We start from the raw sequence: 18,313 nt of genomic DNA, 5'->3' as shown, positions 1-18,313 counted from the left end.
AGACTCTAGAGATCAATCATGCATACCAAATTTTAACAACTCTATGTAGTTCTTCATTAATGGGTACAAGGTACATGATGCAAGAGCTTAAACATGATCTATATGAGCACAACAATTGCCAAGTATCACATTATTCAAGGCATTATACCATTTACCACATGCGGCATTTTCCGTTTCCAACCATATAACAATGAATGAAATAGTTCAACTTTCGCAATGAACATTAAAGATAAAGCTAACACTACAACAAATAGTGCATGTAGAGACATCTAACTTATATGCTAAAGACGCTTAATATCATCTCTACACGAGCGTAACGTCGTTAGGTAAAGCATCTTAGAAGCGTCTTGTTATGCACCGTCACAAGATATGTAGAGACGCTACGTGAGCGTGTTTAGTAGGCATTGAGACGCTGATAAAGCATCTTTAGAGTTGTATAGACGTTTTATTAGATGCCCATACACATCGTCTCTACTCATGTGTTGAGCCGCTTTAATGCGTCTTAAATAACTGGAATGCGTGTTCTTTTTTTCATATTTTTTCTTTTTTATTTGGTACTGTCGATAATTACTAATTGCAATCTAGTATAGAACTCACCGTTAGAAAAAAAAGATCTTTATTTGTTAAGATCAAATGTATTTTACAGCCAAACTGTAGATCTATTACAAAGGGAAGATCAGACTCGACTGGATAAAATTCATTTAAATCCTGAATGCATTGTGTCCACCTAGTTGGCATCTATCTACCTATAAGATCTTGTATACAGTTAATAGTACATGAGCTTGCAAGCCACCATGTTAACTTCTCCTTAGATATCCATCCACGACTTGAGAGGGCATGGTTTGGCATCAGAAGATAATAAACTTGATGAAACTGGAACTTTCACATCCATAACAGATATTTCAACTAGCTGCATGTCCAGTCCAGATGGCACGATACTGCCAGGGCTATATTTTGTCGGTTCATCCTCTCCCTCTTTGCTGTAGAGCACATATTCATGATATGTCGGCGCAAACTGCAAAGAGAAATAATGGATATTATACTAAACAACAAGGCGACACTGATCTTTGAAAATTGAGATTCACAGTGGTATGAAGATCTAGAGCAAGGATTGGGCAAGGCAGGGTGGGGGTGTGATATTTTATTTACCTGATGAACAATATTATGGTAAAAGTGACTGAATTTCACGGCACAAAGAAGGCTTCCCCTAAAACCGCCGAAAGGATATTTTTGTTGTCCAACTTCAAAAAGCATCTGAAATGGTTGCCCTGTACAGAAAGTGAAATCAAAGTACCAGTAGATTAACTAGAACACTTCATTAGTAAGTCTCACTTTTGGATAGGCACACCAATAAGAGAAATTTACTATGTAGTACTATATGAGTATATACATTTGAAGAGTAAATATTGTTTTGAACATACATTACATCATTTTCTGGAAACTAGTGACTCCTGAGAACTGTGGTTTGCTACCTTGTAAATTTTTGTTCTCTCCTCAAATAGAGAAAAGTTTAAAAAGGCTCCTATCGAACCATCAACATATCCTGCACTGGCTAAACAAAAAAAATGGATTATACCAAAAGTATATGGAATTGCGTAGATATATTCCCACGCTCAACGACCAAGCATTAACACAGCAGCACCGAAGTATTTTACTATTAGAGGCAGTATCCATAACAAAGGAACACCATCTCTTCACTTCGATATTTTAGCTTGTTTTTTGCACAGCTCATATCTACAGGAAAAAAAAATTAATAAACAATATGCAAACATGATCCAAATTTATGGTAATAGTTATAGATCTTAACTAATACAGAGGGGCGAAGCATGTCCATCTACATCTAATAGAATCTCACTTGCGGGAGAGTGACAAACCTTGCCAAGCACTGATGTACATCATCATCAGCTAATAATTGATGCACAATCAAATTAAATCAAAAAATTCCAACACAGCCTGCAATACATATAGCATAGTCAGAGTTCACGAGCGGGGAATAAATCTGATGGAGGTTTGGTACCTCGTGACATCATTTAAAATTTCGCTCAGTAAAAAACTTCAGAAAAATAGCAGTCTAACAAAAGTTTAAGCCCAACCTCATGCCATGTTGTAGCAGTTAACCGGAAACAGAAACACATTTTATCTATGTAAAACTATCAAACACCTTATCTGTATGCATATAGTATGGAAGGCAAACGGTGATCTAACCTGAGGATGTATCCTTGCGTGAACTAGAATTCTGCAGGCTGCACAAATAAGCGGGACCTTCACGAAGGAGAGGAGTTCGTCTCTAGCCACCGCGGGAACGCCCTGAACGCTGGTGTGGGTGGAGAGATTGCTGGCCCCTGACCTGTATGTCCGTGGAAAGAGAGGGTCGAGGTTGCAGAGGTGATGCCGACGAGTGAACTAGGGATACCGGAAGAGAGGGGGGCGGCGAGGAGGAGCGGGAGGAAGAGCCGGCGGCGCTCTGAAGATCGGCGGCGCAAAAGAGGTCGCCGCGTGTGGATGGGACTTGTCGGCGTGAATATATTTTCCCATCTCAGATCAGATTTGGTGGGATGAGGCGTGAGTTTCTTTCTCTAGGGTAGCAAACTATTAGGGTTACTAATCCTGGGGTACAGAAAACATGCGACGATTTGTCGATCGTCTCAAATAACGTCTCTTCGTGCCAACTGGTTCTGAAATTTAAGACGAATATGAAAACGTCCTAGTTAGAACGTCCCTACGTGACATTTTTCTTGTAGTGTAAGAACACATGTGTTCATACGAAACAGCGGAGCGTGTCTCTCTCCCAAACAGAGAATGCTAGGATCCGATTTTATTCAAAGAAAAACAAAAACAAAAACAAACAGACGCTCCAAGTAAAGCACATAAGATGTGACGGAATAAAAATATAGTTTCACTAGAGGGGACCTGATAAGTTGTCGATGAAGAAGGGATGCCTTGGGCATCCCCAAGCTTAGACGTTTGGGTCTTCTTAAAATATGCAGGGATGAACCACGGGGGCATCCCCAAGCTTAGACTTTTCACTCTTCTTGATCATATTGTATCATCCTCCTCTCTTGACCCTTGAAAACTTCCTCCACACCAAACTCAAAACAAACTCATTAGAGGGTCAGTGCATAATTCATATATTCAGAGGTGACATAATCATTCTTAACACTTCTGGACATTGCACAAAGCTACTGAAAGTTAATGGAACAAAGAAATCCATCAAACATAGCAAAACAGGCAATGCGAAATAAAAGGCAGAATCTGTCAAAACAGAACAGTCCGTAAAGAAGAATTTTTTAGAGGCACCAGACTTGCTCAGATGAAAATGCCCAAATTGAATGAAAGTTGCGTACATATCTGAGAATCACGCACGTAAATTGGCAGATGTTTATAAATTTTCTACAGCAGGGGCGGCTCAATTTCGTGACAGCAAGAAATCTGTTCCTGCGCAGTAATCCAAATCTAGTATTGACTTTACTATCAAACACTTTACTTGGCACAACAATTTAATAAAATAAAGATAAGGAGAGGTTGCTACAGTAATAACAACTTCCAAGACTCAAATATAAAACAAAGTGCAGAAGTAAAATAATGGGTTGTCTCCCATAAGCGCTTTCTTAACGCCTTTCAGCTAGGCGCAGAAAGTGTGAATCAAGTATTATCAAGAGATGAAGCATCAACATCAATAGGTATCTTAGATGTTCCATCATCCATAGTGGTGCTAAGTGCTTTATCAATTTTAGGCCTATAATAGTTTTTTTGGCTTAGGCACTTTAGAAGCATACATGAATTTTTGCTCCTTACCCACATAAGCTTTCTCCTTAAACTTAAGCGAAGAAAAAGTTGAACCCAAGGTTCTCATAGCTTCTTCAAGTTCACTAATCCTATGGGTTCGATTATCATGAGTAGCACAAGTTTCTAAAACATCAATTCTCTCATTAATTCCACCTAGAGATTTATCAAGTTTATCAGTGCTATTAAGTAATATTCCCAATTTAGTCTCAATACTTGGAATATCTTTCTCTATGGCTTCCAACTTTCTCATAACATCTTCAAGAGAGATTTCAATTTTAGCTTCATTAACAGGTGGTATTCCAACTAGACTCTCAATAACGCAACTAGCTTCTAAAGCAGGAGTGCCTAGGAAATTACCTCCCGCAAGAGTATCAAGAACATACCTATTCCAACTAGAGATACCAACATAAAAGTTCCTAAGTAGTATAATAGTGGAGTGTTTCTTAATGCACCTATGATGAGCATCGCTAATTCTATACCAAGCATCTTTAAAACTTTCTCCCCCTTGTTGCTTAAATGAACGAATTTCAACTTCCGGATTACTCATTTTTTTAGCAGTAGTAAATAAAGCAAACTAAATAAAGTAAATGCAAGTAACTAATTTTTTTGTGTTTTCGATATAGAGAACAAGACAGTAAATAAAGTAAAACTAGCAACTAATTTTTTTGTGTTTTTGATATAAGAGCAAACAAAGCAGTAAATAAAGTAAAACAAAGCAAGACAAAAACAAAGTAAAGAGATTGGATGTGGGAGACTCCCCTTGCAGCGTGTCTTGATCTCCCCGGCAACAGCGCCAGAAATTTACTTGCTGCGTGTAGTTGACACGTCCGTTGGGAACCCCAAGAGGAAGGTGTGATGCGCACAGTAGTAAGTTTCCCTCAGTAAGAAACCAAGGTTATCGAACCAGTAGGAGCCAAGAAGCACGTTGAAGGTTGTTGGTGGCGGAGTGTAGTGCGGCGCAACACCAGGGATTCCGGCGCCAACGTGGAACCTGCACAACACAATCAAAGTACTTTGCCCCAACGTAACAATGAGGTTGTCAATCTCACCGGCTTGCTGTAAACAAAGGATTAGATGTATAATGTGGATGATGATTATTTGCGAAGAACAGTTAAGAAAAATTGCAGTAGATTGTATTTCAGATGTAAATAATAGGACCGGGGTCCAGAGTTCACTAGTGGTGTCTCTCCCATAAGATAAACAGATGTTGGGTGAACAAATTACAGTTGGGCAATTGACAAATAAAGAAGGCATAACAATGCACATACATATATCATGATGAGTACTATGAGATTTAATCAGGGCATTACGACAAAGTACATAGACCGCTATCCAGCATGCATCTATGCCTAAATAGTCCACCTTCAGATTATCATCCGAACCCCTTCCAGTATTAACTTGCAAACAACAGAAAATTGCATTAAGTATGGTGCGTAATGTAATCAACACAAATATCCTTAGACAAAGCATCGATGTTTTATCCCTAGTGGCAACAGCACATCCACAACCTTAGAACTTTCTCATCATCGTCCCGCATTCAATGGAGGCATGAACCCACTATCGAGCATAAATACTCCCTCTTGGAGTCACAAGTATCAACTTGGCCGTGAGCCTCTACTAGCAACGGAGAGCATGCAAGAACATAAATAACATATATGATAGATTGATAATCAACTTGACATAGTATTCAATATTCATCGGATCCCAACAAACACAACATGTAGCATTACAAATAGATGATCTTGATCATGATAGGCAGCTCACAAGATCTAACATGATAGCACAATGAGGAGAAGACAACCATCTAGCTACTGCTATGGACCCATAGTCCAGGGATGGACTACTCACACATCGATCCGGAGGCGATCATGGCGACGAAGAGACCTCCGGGAGATGATTCCCCTCTCCGGCAGGGTGCCGGAGGCGATCTCCTGAATCCCCCGAGATGGGATTGGTGGAGGCGGCATCTCAGTAAGGTTTTCCGTATCGTGGCTCTCGGTACTGGGGGTTTCGCGACGAAGGCTTTAAGTAGGCGGAAGGGCAGGTCATGAGGCGTCACGGGGGGCCCACACAACAGGGCCGCGCGGCCAGCACCTGGGCCGCGCCGCTCCTCGTGGCCTGATACGTCCAAAACGTATCTCCTTTCCCGAACACTTTTGCTATTGTTTTGCTTCTAATTTGTGTATTTTGGATGCAACTAACACGGACTAACGCTGTTTTCAGCAGAACTGCTCTGGTATCTCGTTTTTGTGCAGAAATCCAACTTTCAGGAAAATCCTCGGAATTTATGCGAAAGGTCCTATTTTCCTAGAATACTGACGGAGCCAGAAGGGCAAGCCAGGTGGGGGCCTGTAATGTCCCAGGTTTAGAGACGATCGAGGGGTAGATTTTAGAAAGGGATGTGCATTGCATTGCAAATTCTGGGGAAATTTCGCGCTTTTAAATAAAACTGCATTGAAGGGGGACAAGTTTCTCTTTCGACACCTTAAAGGGTTATGGTTTCGAGAGTGCGACAAACTTGTATCTCACCTAACTAGTTTAGGGTTTTGAGAAGAGAGGGGGAAGTTTGCATCACAAACTTAAGTTGCTTGGTTGAATTCAAAGTTAAGTTGTACGATTGAATTCAACTCAAAGTTGAATTTGAAATTCAAATTCAAACATAAAAATAAATATCTCATAAATTAATTATAAGGAAATTCATTAAGTAAATAATAATGATACAAAGTATAAATAATACACTTAATAATTCAAGCTCATTAGAGAAAACCTTGAGCTTTATTGATCATCACAAAATTTACATTGTCATTACAATATTCATAAAGAAAAGAAATGAATAATACAACACATTACAATAATTTCTTAAATAAAAAAAAGAAAAAGAAAATTACAAGTAAGAAAAATATATCCTAAGCTACAAATTAATCTTGAGCTTGAGGATCTTCATCTTGATCAATTTCATGATTCCTGCATACAAATCACACAAATAGAACATTGTGCCAAGTGGCAATGCCAATTGGCAGGTTAGCAAAGAAATGGGAATTGAGAAGATATGATCAACTCTGCCGAGCTGATCCTCTCAAAGCCCAAGTGCAAAGTATTCGATAGACACACACACACAGCTCAGCTCACAAGGCTGTGTGCATGCAGCACACACACACAGTGAATCACCAAAGGGAAAGGTGGAGCTGTCGACCAGGGAAACAAAGGCCAACCATATAAAACCATCTCCAACAAGTAAACCCTAAGCCAAATCCATCGACGAAGCTACACAGGTAAGTCCACCGAAACCAAGAACTCAAGAACAGGAAGAACAACACCGCTGTTCAACCCGCTCACACCATCACAGAGAAGCAACTCAAGCACCACAGGCTTGCAAGGAGGAGCAGGGCAAGCATAAGCTCAACATCGAAGAAATCCTCTACACCAACAAACAATCTAGGAGCTGGAGTGAGGTATAAACCAAATCAACCTGGGCAAAACCAAGTTTTGCTCATAAATAAGCATACAATGCATCACAGGAGCACAGAAGGGTAGAATACCCTGTTTGTGTCATCATCTGGCTACAAAGCCATTTGGTGCAAGCAAAAATGGGTAAGACCATTAGGTAATCATCCTATGGGAACATCAGTTATGCAAATCAGTGCATAACTAAAGGAATCCAGCCAAGAATGAATTCATAGCTAGTCTAGCCCACACACTCAGCACCTACAGCTAGTTAGGCCATCAGACTATAGACAAATCCTTGTCTATTTATTTTCTCAACATCAAAAGCCACTAGAAGTCCAGTATTGGATCAAGCCAGTGAGCAGTTGATCAAATCCAGCAAGCAATCACCAACTAGAGCAAGTCACAGAAGAGGGGAGCTACCCTTGTCAGCATCACAGTGCTGCCAGGGCTACCTCAACCCACAACCAACACTTAGAACCACCACATCATCACCAGAAAGGTTTAGTAGTGGGCTAGGGTACCCAACCAGTGGTTGGCATCCAGCTAGCCCTAACAAATTCATTGAAATGATCATCACTGAATCACAGTTCACATCATTCATCCATCCATTAAAGCCAGATAAACAGATAAATGAAACAGACAAGCAAATTGATGCACCAGGGTCTTGCAAATGATCAAATGGATCATGACAGACATCAATTGATGCTTGAACAAGCACCAGCACACACCAGGCCAAGCCTGTGTGATGCACACACAACACAGGGAGAGCAACAGTGAGGCACAGCTATGAGACAGCAACATTTACAAGCAAATGATGATCATGTGATCATCAGCAGCTTGATAAAAGCATGCCAGTTCATGATAGAGCCAACCTATCAATAAATCATGGATCGTTTGGGCTAACACAACACCAATTCATCAAAAGTTGCTTCACAGCTAATTACATAAATGATTTATGATTGTATCCAGAAGCACATCAAATGCTTAATGAATCATTGGATCATAATACACCAGCTAAACATATAAATTCATCACTCGTATAACACAGACAAGCCAAAGTGATAATCAATTGAGCATAATCACAAATCTGAGCACCAGAATAAGCCACAATGGCTCTGGCACTTGCAAATTTGCAAGAAATTGCACACTGTAATCAAGTCATAGCAATTAAAATGAATACACTTGAGGATCTGGCAAGCATAGCAACTAGAATAGAGGCACAGATCAGGAAAGGAGTGAAAACAGCAAGCACTGGCGTGGCCAGAGTAACACTGGCTAAGGCCAGAAGGGCCAGTAGAAAGAACAAGACAAAGACAACAGCCTAGAACCATGGCAGATACACAAGCAGACAGACACAGCAACATAGCACAGCCGGCATACGCACATCCATAGCAAGCACGAGCGCAGGGCACATAGGCGCAGGAACAGCAACAATACAATCAGACGGATGCCAGGGCATCCAGAGAAAGGAGAAGGGGTAGAACATGTAGCAGAGGAGGAAGGAGGAGGAGAGAATACTTACAGGCGAAGCAGATGAGCACGGCCATGGCGGCACGGCGCAGCACACGCCGGGCGAACGGCGGCGCCAGGCCAAGCCAAGCCAGGCACCACCTCGCCGCAACGCCCGCCTAACCACGGCGAGGCACACAGCAGCGCCTCGGCGCCAGGAGCTTCGGCGGCGACGAAATCGCCGCGGCACACCACGGCAGGCATGCAGAGGCGAAGGGGACGAGTCGAGGAGGCGGCGAAACACAGATCGGCGTGGTGGATCTGAAGCGCCGTCAAACGGCGGTTCAGATGCGCCACATCTCGCCGGCGGTGACGGCCGGAGTTGGCCGGAATAATTCGGGCGGAGGCGCAGGCGACCACGGCGTCGCGGGAGCGAGAGAGCTAGGGTTCGCTAGGAAGAGAAGGGAAGGGGACGGGTGCGTCCGACCGAGCCCAACGTGCGGCTCGGGTTAGGGTTAACCCGCTGGGCCACCCTGACAGGTGGGCCCAGGGGCATTTTTGGTATTTCATAATTTCAATTAAAACAGAAACTTTGAAAATGCATAGAAAATGTAAAATAGCTCTAAAAAATAATTAAAAATATGTAAACCATTCAGAATAAAATTCTCTACCTGAATAAAATATCAAAGGGAATTTTTGAAGACAACTAAGAATAAGTCTTAATTTGATGATTTAAATAATCATTTAACTCACTCATATTATTTTCAATAATGAAAATTAGTTCAATAATGCCTTTGGACTATAAAAACACCTTGACAACATTTCAAGGTTGTATTTTACCCTAAATAGAGTATTCCTAAATTGTTCTTAGTATTAACCTTCCACATAAAATAATAAAACACCGGAAAAGGGGGACAACCCTAAAAGCTGAATCATGCATAATTGCTTCTTTAACCATTGCCCTTATCGGACAATGATGCTATTTTTCAGCAACAGAGGACAAGGGTCAGTCCACACCATCCAACTGCAACACTTTGCAGTGTTCAGGCAAGTTCATCGCTTGCTCATGTCATTTGAGTATCTTTATCAAATTACTTACAAAGTACTATGATTATCACTATTGCATAAAAACCAAAACCACTACTTTCATAACTATGAATATGACTATGTGGTGGGCAATGGAACCATTGATTGTGTTGATATGGTGGAGGTTCCATTGCAAGGGTTTATATCCATCTAGGTTTAAACAACAAATGTCGTCCAGTGATTCTTGTGCCGTAAAACTCGTGTTCACCATAAGATCTGGAGTGGGACGGAGTAGCCAATTGTATTTCCACCTCTCGTACATCAACGGATGCGCTTACCGTAGCAGCTTGTGTCTAGCGGAGCAACTTGAGGGTGGGGAGCCCCTTCTAATTCCCCACGGTATAGCAGAGCTTACCGTAGCGGTTGCGGCTTGCGGAACAACTTGAGGGTGGGGATCCCCGCTAATTCCCCACGGTAATGTGGTCTATGATGGGTTGCAGCTACCGGCGAAGGAGTTTGGTTAACGAGTCCCAAACTGTTGTCGTGGTCGGGGTCCATCCTTAATTGGTGTAAGAGGACCGACGAGGACCCAGGGTTGGGGTATGCAATAAAGGGTGGGTGTGCGAGGTAGCAGAGGAATATGAACGGCTAAGACCTTATACCGGGCCTCACACCACAGGAAGTGTGGACGGGAAAGCTGCCTGGTTGGCACCAAGGTTGAGATCTCTTATGGGTAAAGAAACACACCTCTGCAGAGTGTAACGAATTGTGACCAGTCACTCCTTGTTCCGGGAATTGGAACTGCGAACGCGGCCGGAAAGGAACTCCATGAAGTTCTAGTAAACCGGTGAAGGCTGACGGACATAGCTCTTTGGAATAAAAGCAATCTCTTGAAGAAATGTTTACCAAAACTTGCATTGGTATCGACTTTCCGGTCTAATATCGTAGCTAGTGCATTAAACACCTCTTATCTATAATGAACTTGTTGAGTACGCTCGTACTCATACCACTCTTAAACACCATGCTTAGATTGTCTGAATCGTCTGGAGGAGGACTACGACAACAATGAAGGAGCCGAGATCATCGGCTATGAAGAACCAGATCTCTCTGGAGGTATCGAAGGCGTAGACTATCTCATCGTCTACGGAACCGGGGAGGCTTCCGGAGGAGATCAAGCCTGAACATCTCGAGTAGTAGTAGTAGCCGAGCAGCACGAACTCTTAATACTTAGCTGCTCGAGAGAATAAATGTATAACTTAATGAGACTTTTATATTGTAAGCTAAGTTGGGTTCGCCTCGAACCCAGGAGTATTCCTCTTAGGACCCAAGAGGAGCTCCGAGACAACATGTGTGTGATATTTGTAATAATAAATGAATGAGTTATGGACCTGCTATGTTCTGTTGTACTACTCTGAGGGATGTAATATTTGCGGAATGGTACTTCGTGAATGTTATATCAACGACTGGCATACTACAACATGCAGTGGTATGCAGTGGTCACCACAAGCTTGGTATCGAGCAAAAGCTTTGACCTTAGGTTGGCACCTAGTAAATGGGACCGAACGTTAGGAGTCAAATAGGATTAGTAAAGAATTCTCTAAAAATATGGTGTATATTCAATTGAGAATACAACAATCATATCTTTTAGTGCGATAATTCTTTATTATCTCTATTATGATGCTTTATTACTAATCTTATATTCTTTCTATTCCTACAGCCAACATGGCAAGTTCACGTCCCGGACGAAACGTGAAGGTGATGGATTCCACACTGAGTGAGTACGAAGGAGGACTTGCAGATATTCTATGAGCCATGTTACTTGAATTTGGGTGTGATCCCCAGATTCAAGTAAAGAAATACATGTACTATGATGGTACTGTATTGGCCAAGTGTAGGGTAGGGCTACGACTTCCCGAATCTTTGGGACTGAGCGTAGTAATGCCAGCAGGGGAAGCCAGAACTATGAACACAGCCTACCATATAGCCGTGATGAGAGCCATAACCGATATTCGGGAGCATAAGACGAAAGAGCTTATGGGTTCCGAATTCACACACATTCCTCATTTGGAGGAAGACGATGATCCCATGCTTAACCATTTCAAATATGCCAAGCGCAAACCAGCAGAAGCTGCAAAATACATGGACAATAGCCGTAACTTACTGTCATTGTTATATCAGTTGAACCGTCATTTGACGGGGGCAATTGATACAATGCTAGAGGAGTTTACTGAACCCAAGGAGGAGACAAATGGGAAGAAACCTATGGAGAATGAGGTGCACACACCAGTATATTCAGCTGGTGATTATATTACACTACAACAGGTACCCCCCTTCAGCAACGCATCATTGCGTTGCCAAATGTCCATATAAGCGTTGCTAAGATCTACCCCAACGGATCTTGTATGCGTTGTTGTAGGTGGCGTTGCAATGTTCTATGACAACGCATATAGGTGCGTTGGTAAACGATATGAATAAGCGTTGTAATATAGCAACATATATCTAGTAAGCCTAACAACACGTTTTATGCGTTGGGAGCTATATTGCATTAATGGATTTTGTATGCTGAATTATGTTGTTTTATATATTGCCATCAACAATTACTATCAGAATTCAACATCAAAGAGGGCCATCTGTATTGTAAATAAGAACATCTCATATATTAAATCAGCATTGTTGTATTACAGCAAACGATCCACATAATACACAATATGGTTCTAAAAGTTTCACATCGAAATGACATTCTATAACTATCTAATGTAGCCCCAGTATCCATCTTGCAATCAACATCTCAGACACGCACCAACCCTTTTCTTGGCTATCTGCAACAAGAATTGGAGACAAATAAGATACAAATACAGAGACAGAAATTTGGCTAAATATACTACAATTTGAAGTAGTGGCATCCTTAAATTACATTCAATGCTAAACAAGCACCATGGAATGAAACAAACTAGCATGCAAAGAATAGTCAATTTTTTTGACCCGAGACTGTGAGGGAACAGCCCCACAACAAATTTTATTAAGCATCAAAGAACAAAAGTTACAACATATGTACAGGAAACAAAAGAAAAACTCATGGTAGGCCATGTAGGGAGGACATCAATTAATAGCAACTAAACAAAGGGCTTGACTCCACCGGTGTGCCTATGAATGACCTTAACCTATCATTGGAATTAAGTTTAGAGCTCCATGTAGGGACGACTTCAAATATCTCTCAAGATCTAAGAACCCGCATCTCATGATTCGCCAACATTTTGCTTACACGATAGAAATTTGTAATCCCACACTTTGTGATTTGTCTATTTTCATATGATCATGATCTAGAAACAAGTGATGAACACATAAATATTTTTTGTGATTAATACTGAATATCTTAGAACGTAGTTTGTACTAGATAATTAATAAACAGATATGAAACACATGATGCATGTTGTATATCACATACCATGGATTTATTGTCGCCAGTGCCGGTCCTGAGATTTCGGGGGCCTGGGGCGAACGTAGGATCCATGGCCCTCAATATAAGCATTAAAATAATAATCAATAATTTTTGTATACTATTGAAATATTAACAATAAATATTTCAAGTGCATTTCAACACATTCTTTGATACTCCCTTCGTCCCAGTTCGCAAGGCAAATTCCCAAAAAATATTTGTCCCAAAATCTCTCACCTTCTAGGCACATATTGCATTTAATGTGGAAGTAAACTAATTCATTTTTACATGCAAACACTCCTCTTTTCATCTCCCACCACGCACTAGTACTTCATGCATGTGAAACCACCGCGCACTAGTACTCCATGCATGTGAAAGGCAAAGTTTTTGCATGTTTTAACGTGCAAATTTAGAGCCAATGAGAATTCACCTTGGGCCAAGATATTTGAAAACTTTGACTTGCGAACTGGGACGGAGGGAGTACAATAGATATTACCTTAAATTATAGATAAATATCTATGTGGCCCAATCAACTCTTCTCTCTTTTCGGAGCCTAGTTATTATTTTTAGATGACATGACTATTTAATGCCACTGCGATAAAAGTTAAGGACCATGAAGAAATTTGTGAAGCCTAGACGGATAGATCATTCATGAAACCGAACTAATGATTTGTTATTTTTCCTTATTATGGGAAATGGTAATTTTTCTTTGATCCAGTCCCTATAATAAGCATAAAATGATAATTTTGCGGAAATTTTACTAGTAAATACTTAAAACACATACAAAAAATATTGCTATCAAATAATTTATACAAACAAATACAAATGTTCAATATTTCTTCTAATATCATGTCGATATTACCTGAAATCGCCTTGTGCTCTTTTTCACAAGACGGCCAAACTGTGTCGTGCACCGCGCCTTGCACATGGGAAGCTAGACTCTACCTGGCCATGGACTTGCAATTCCTCTGTTTGTGACATCTATCAGAGAGACTAACACGCCAAGGAAGAATAAAGTGGGTCGATAGTTAACTATGTGCTGCAGTTCCTTTTTTTAAGCATCGTCTGTTGTGTGATGTCTTTCCTGGAACGTTACTACTTTGCCCCAGCCCAATCTAACCAGAGTAAAAAGGGCCAAGCTAACCAAAGGACAAAAAGGCCCAAGTACCAGCCCAACATAACTGTGTTTCGTCCATAACGTTTCGTCCCAGTACCTGTCAACTATATCGGAGAAGTTCATCCGCAGCATAGCTGCTTCGGGATTTGGGGCCCCTTGATTCCGGGGGCCTGGGGCGGCCGCCCTGCCTGCCCCCCCTTAGGGCCGGCCCTGATTGTCGCTAAAAGATAAATGACAGTACAAACGAGAGATTGATAGAGTTCTGTAAAGACGTAGGTGTACATAAGAGATACATACCGGTGTCAAATTTTCATGTTTTACTGGTAGCTGCAATTGAAGGAATAGAAGTGTGAGCGGCATACTTGAGGTAAACAACAAATCACAGTACTTTAACTACTACTAAAATTAGGTTGCCATTCTCTGACGAATTCTTTGGTTGGAAAGAGGGATACAAACCATGTGGGAATAATGAAGTAGGAAATTCTGGTGCCCCCCTTCTTTGGATGCGCGTGTTGGTTGGAAACCCTGCACTTCCTTCTGGACTTCTTGTACATGCCCAACTTGAACTAAAAACAATATACGCTCATACGCACATTCATTTTCGAAGACATGAGAAAGGAGGTGTAGATGGGCTACAGAAATCAGACAATGCCAAACATTAGTGACCAGTCATTATCGGGATGCAACAGCCAACAGCGAAGTTCATCACGAAATTAGAAACAAAAAATCAACAGTAGGGGGCAGGATCTGACCAGAGTATTATCATGGCGTCACCGGACAAGGATGGGGATGATGAGGCCGTTGATGATCCTGTGAGCCTGTGACCGCGGATCTCAAGCAAACAGCTCGCTTCCAGCAGAGAGGTACGCGACGGCGCCATAGGCTGGGCGATGCAGGTGTGTTTCCGCCTGTCGTTTAGTCGTGTCCTTGGCTCCTTGCACACTTCTCCACGACCGCGCGCTTGCGGCGGCGACTCCATCACGATGAGAATGGCGGCGACTCCATCACGATGCTAACTGGATGCGATCAGATCTGAGGAGACGGCCAAGGCCTACAAATTATCGACGACAACCGCGAGAAGGTTGAGGATGGCGGCCAAGGCCAAGGCCGTTCGGTGCCGACATAGTCGGCAACTGACCTGCAATCAAACAGGATGGAGCAGAATTTCTTACCGGCACAAGCCCCGCAATGGTTTCGTGGAGGTGTTGATAACATAAACCCACGATCTGTGCTGATAAGCAGGGAGGAGCGGAGATTTCGGGAGGAAGTTATATTACTACTTTTTTCTTTACTAGGAAAAATGCCCGCGCGTTGCTGCGGAATATTTTTATTTTGTCACGACGGTGTCCGTGCATCGCTTGTGACGTAGAATGCCCGACCCAAAAATCGTCCGACTCACGTATCCTTAGTTTTAGGGCGCATATTCCCATTTTCCCCTTCTCCGATCTATAGCACGTACGACGGCTTCTCTCCTTAGAACAAATCCAACCGAAGCGGCAAATTTATATGTCTTTGTGTCTACTTGGATGACTCTTAAATAATGTGCACTTTGATTTGCACCAACATCTGAATCGAGTCTCTAATTCTCACCCTATATATGTTACATATATTTATATTAATTTCTCGGAACTGCTCATTAAACGTAACTATAATGGATAAAAAGTCCCTATAATTAATAATTGCAATATGTTTAATTTTCATTTATTATTAGTTTCTTTTTTATCTAGTCTTATATACTTATTTTTTACTTGATCTATTATAAGACTGCCTTTTAATATTGTAATTTACTTTATTTTAGCTAATATATGCATCTCTCTATCTTAACAATTTCATCACTTACCGGGGAGGGGCATCTCTTGAGTCTTGACATGCTGTATTTTTACGGCATGTAGGAAATTAATGTCCTCTTTGATACGCGGGAATGCACATACAACAGGTATGCAAACAGAGTCGAGGCTGCAATTTGCTTGTTTCGTTTGTTGAACACCTTTAAACAAAATCCCAGACAGTTAAAGGAACATCGCTAAGTCCTTGATACGCACAAGACGTATGGCCTGCAGCCCGCTCTACCTAGCCTGCGTGGCTGCGTCTGCTGCCCTGCTCCTGATGGCTCCTACACGCCGGCTTCTATGGGAGCAACCGAGTACTGCTGGACAGCTGTTTCTCCGGGAGCCTCACCAGGGAGGAAGCGCCGCCGATGCATCTGCCATGGGGATCAGACCACAGTTACTGCACGGGGACTCGGGGAGGGCCGGGCCAGGGACTGCGTCGGGTGTCCTCGCCCTGGAGGTCCACGCCGCGCAGGGAGGCCGAGCATCCCCAGCTCGCCACGCCGGATGTAGTGTTCATGCATGGCGGCATCCGAGGGTCAGGAACTGGCTTGAGGCGAGCTATACGTAGCCTGTGGCGCTGGTGCTAAACAACTTTAGTAGCTGCTCCCAAAAGTCTCCGAGATTGTCTCCATCCACTCTCATGTATAACGATCGCAGAAGCTTCCTTGTTGCTGACGGAAATCACGCTGAGCTGAAGGCGCACGAACGACGGAAAGAGTCCTAGCTCAATTCCTTCAATGGAGATGTGCTGCTCCAGCGCAGGTGGATCGAGATGGCTCAGTGATCAGCTAGACCCGGCGCCACGACGAAGCAGCCAACGACCGGCACCGGTGGGCGGTGGCCATCAGTCCGGCGTCGGAGCGGCTCGAGCACGCAACGGTGCTTCTCCTGGAAAACCCCATCTTACCCGAGCCTCACGCCGGTATAGTGGCTTCTGGCGAGATCGGCCTGGCGCTGTCGTCTGTTTGTCCATCGTTGACACGGGTTCGAGGCATAAATTATCGATCTCGCACGTGGGCTGGCCAGATTTATATAGAAACGTCTAGCTAGGCTTGGCACGTTTTGATAAGACTCTAGTCTATGTGCGGGACGGAATAACCAACGTGACCATGTAGGACTCCAATCAACCGACTTGTGCGGCACGAATAAGCAACGCGATGGACGAAACAACTATGGACGGACGACGGACGAACCAAAAACGGACCGAACCACGGAAACGCTTCTCCCTTTATTATTAGGTATAGAAGTAACAGAGCATCACGAATTTATTTCTATGGAAGGTGGGGCCATTACCATGTATAACAAACTAATCTGTACATAGTCGGTTTATAAGCAGCCAAAAATCTTGCGTAATCAATTAGCGTACTGTACTAAAAATAAAGTTAGCTCTCAAAAAAAAAATTCAAGAAAACTGACTTGAATAAAGTTACATGCTTAGATAACATGCATTTAAATTTTCTAGTATTTTACAAATTAAATAACAAAATTCATATGGCTACTTAAAAATATGAAAGCAAAATAATTTTTAATATTGTTATCCCTAACCGCCACACTAGATTTTGACTGGACATATGAACGATTTTGCATTCCTGATGAGCATTCACATGTCACAGTGCATAGAACACGACACATGGTATTTGTTATTGTGTGGATGACCAACAACGCATGAGCTTGCCAACGCAAATATGCGTGGCGGTGATGATATTTTGCAGCGCATCCTGGAAGCGTTGCAAGGTATACATTGCTATATGTGGGTTCTTGTTGTAGTGTTAGTATTGATCCTCTTGAGCGTGAAACTACACCTGTTACACCTGGGAACTATCTGGGAAGTTCCTATGGGGGATATGAGGGTGGAGAGGAATCCGGAAACAATCAGCGTTCCGAGACTCCTATAGAAAATTCCACGGGTTGGCGTTGGGGGTCTGATACTGGAACTCATAGTACCTCAGTGTATTATGACGGGGAGATGAATGAAGATGCCACGACCCAGCATCAGAGTTATCCGTGGAGTGGGGAAGAAGTTGGAGAGTATCCGACACAGGTTGAGTCGGATACGAATGTAGGAAATACCTATGGTGTAGGTACAGGGGAGTACACCCGATGGGTGGACTATGATGCACTGAATGATCAGTTCGTAAACACTGATTTCTCCCTAGGATCATCATCTGATTCGGACTACCAGCCAACGGGGAGACCTTATGTTCCAGGGTCTATCAGGAG

General features: G+C 42.4%; 1 long non-coding RNA gene across 3 annotated transcripts; it reads right to left on the bottom strand.

The window, feature by feature from the left end:
- Positions 1-599: 599 nt before the first annotated feature.
- Positions 600-2,493, bottom strand: LOC124667665. 3 transcript variants are annotated; one of them, XR_006991359.1, is made up of 3 exons: positions 1,808-2,493; positions 1,150-1,734; positions 600-1,015 (listed from the first exon to the last, which is right to left on the bottom strand). It is a non-coding gene; the product is annotated as an uncharacterized LOC124667665 (long non-coding RNA). The 3 variants fall into 3 exon arrangements; XR_006991360.1 differs by having other exon boundaries at positions 1,875-2,493; XR_006991358.1 differs by having other exon boundaries at positions 1,150-2,493.
- Positions 2,494-18,313: the final 15,820 nt, after the last annotated feature.

Source organism: Lolium rigidum, chromosome 6, assembly GCF_022539505.1.
Source record: "Lolium rigidum isolate FL_2022 chromosome 6, APGP_CSIRO_Lrig_0.1, whole genome shotgun sequence".
Taxonomy (NCBI): domain Eukaryota; kingdom Viridiplantae; phylum Streptophyta; class Magnoliopsida; order Poales; family Poaceae; genus Lolium; species Lolium rigidum.
The sequence above is the reverse complement of the archived record's forward strand: the minus strand, read 5'-3'. Positions and strand labels throughout refer to the sequence as shown.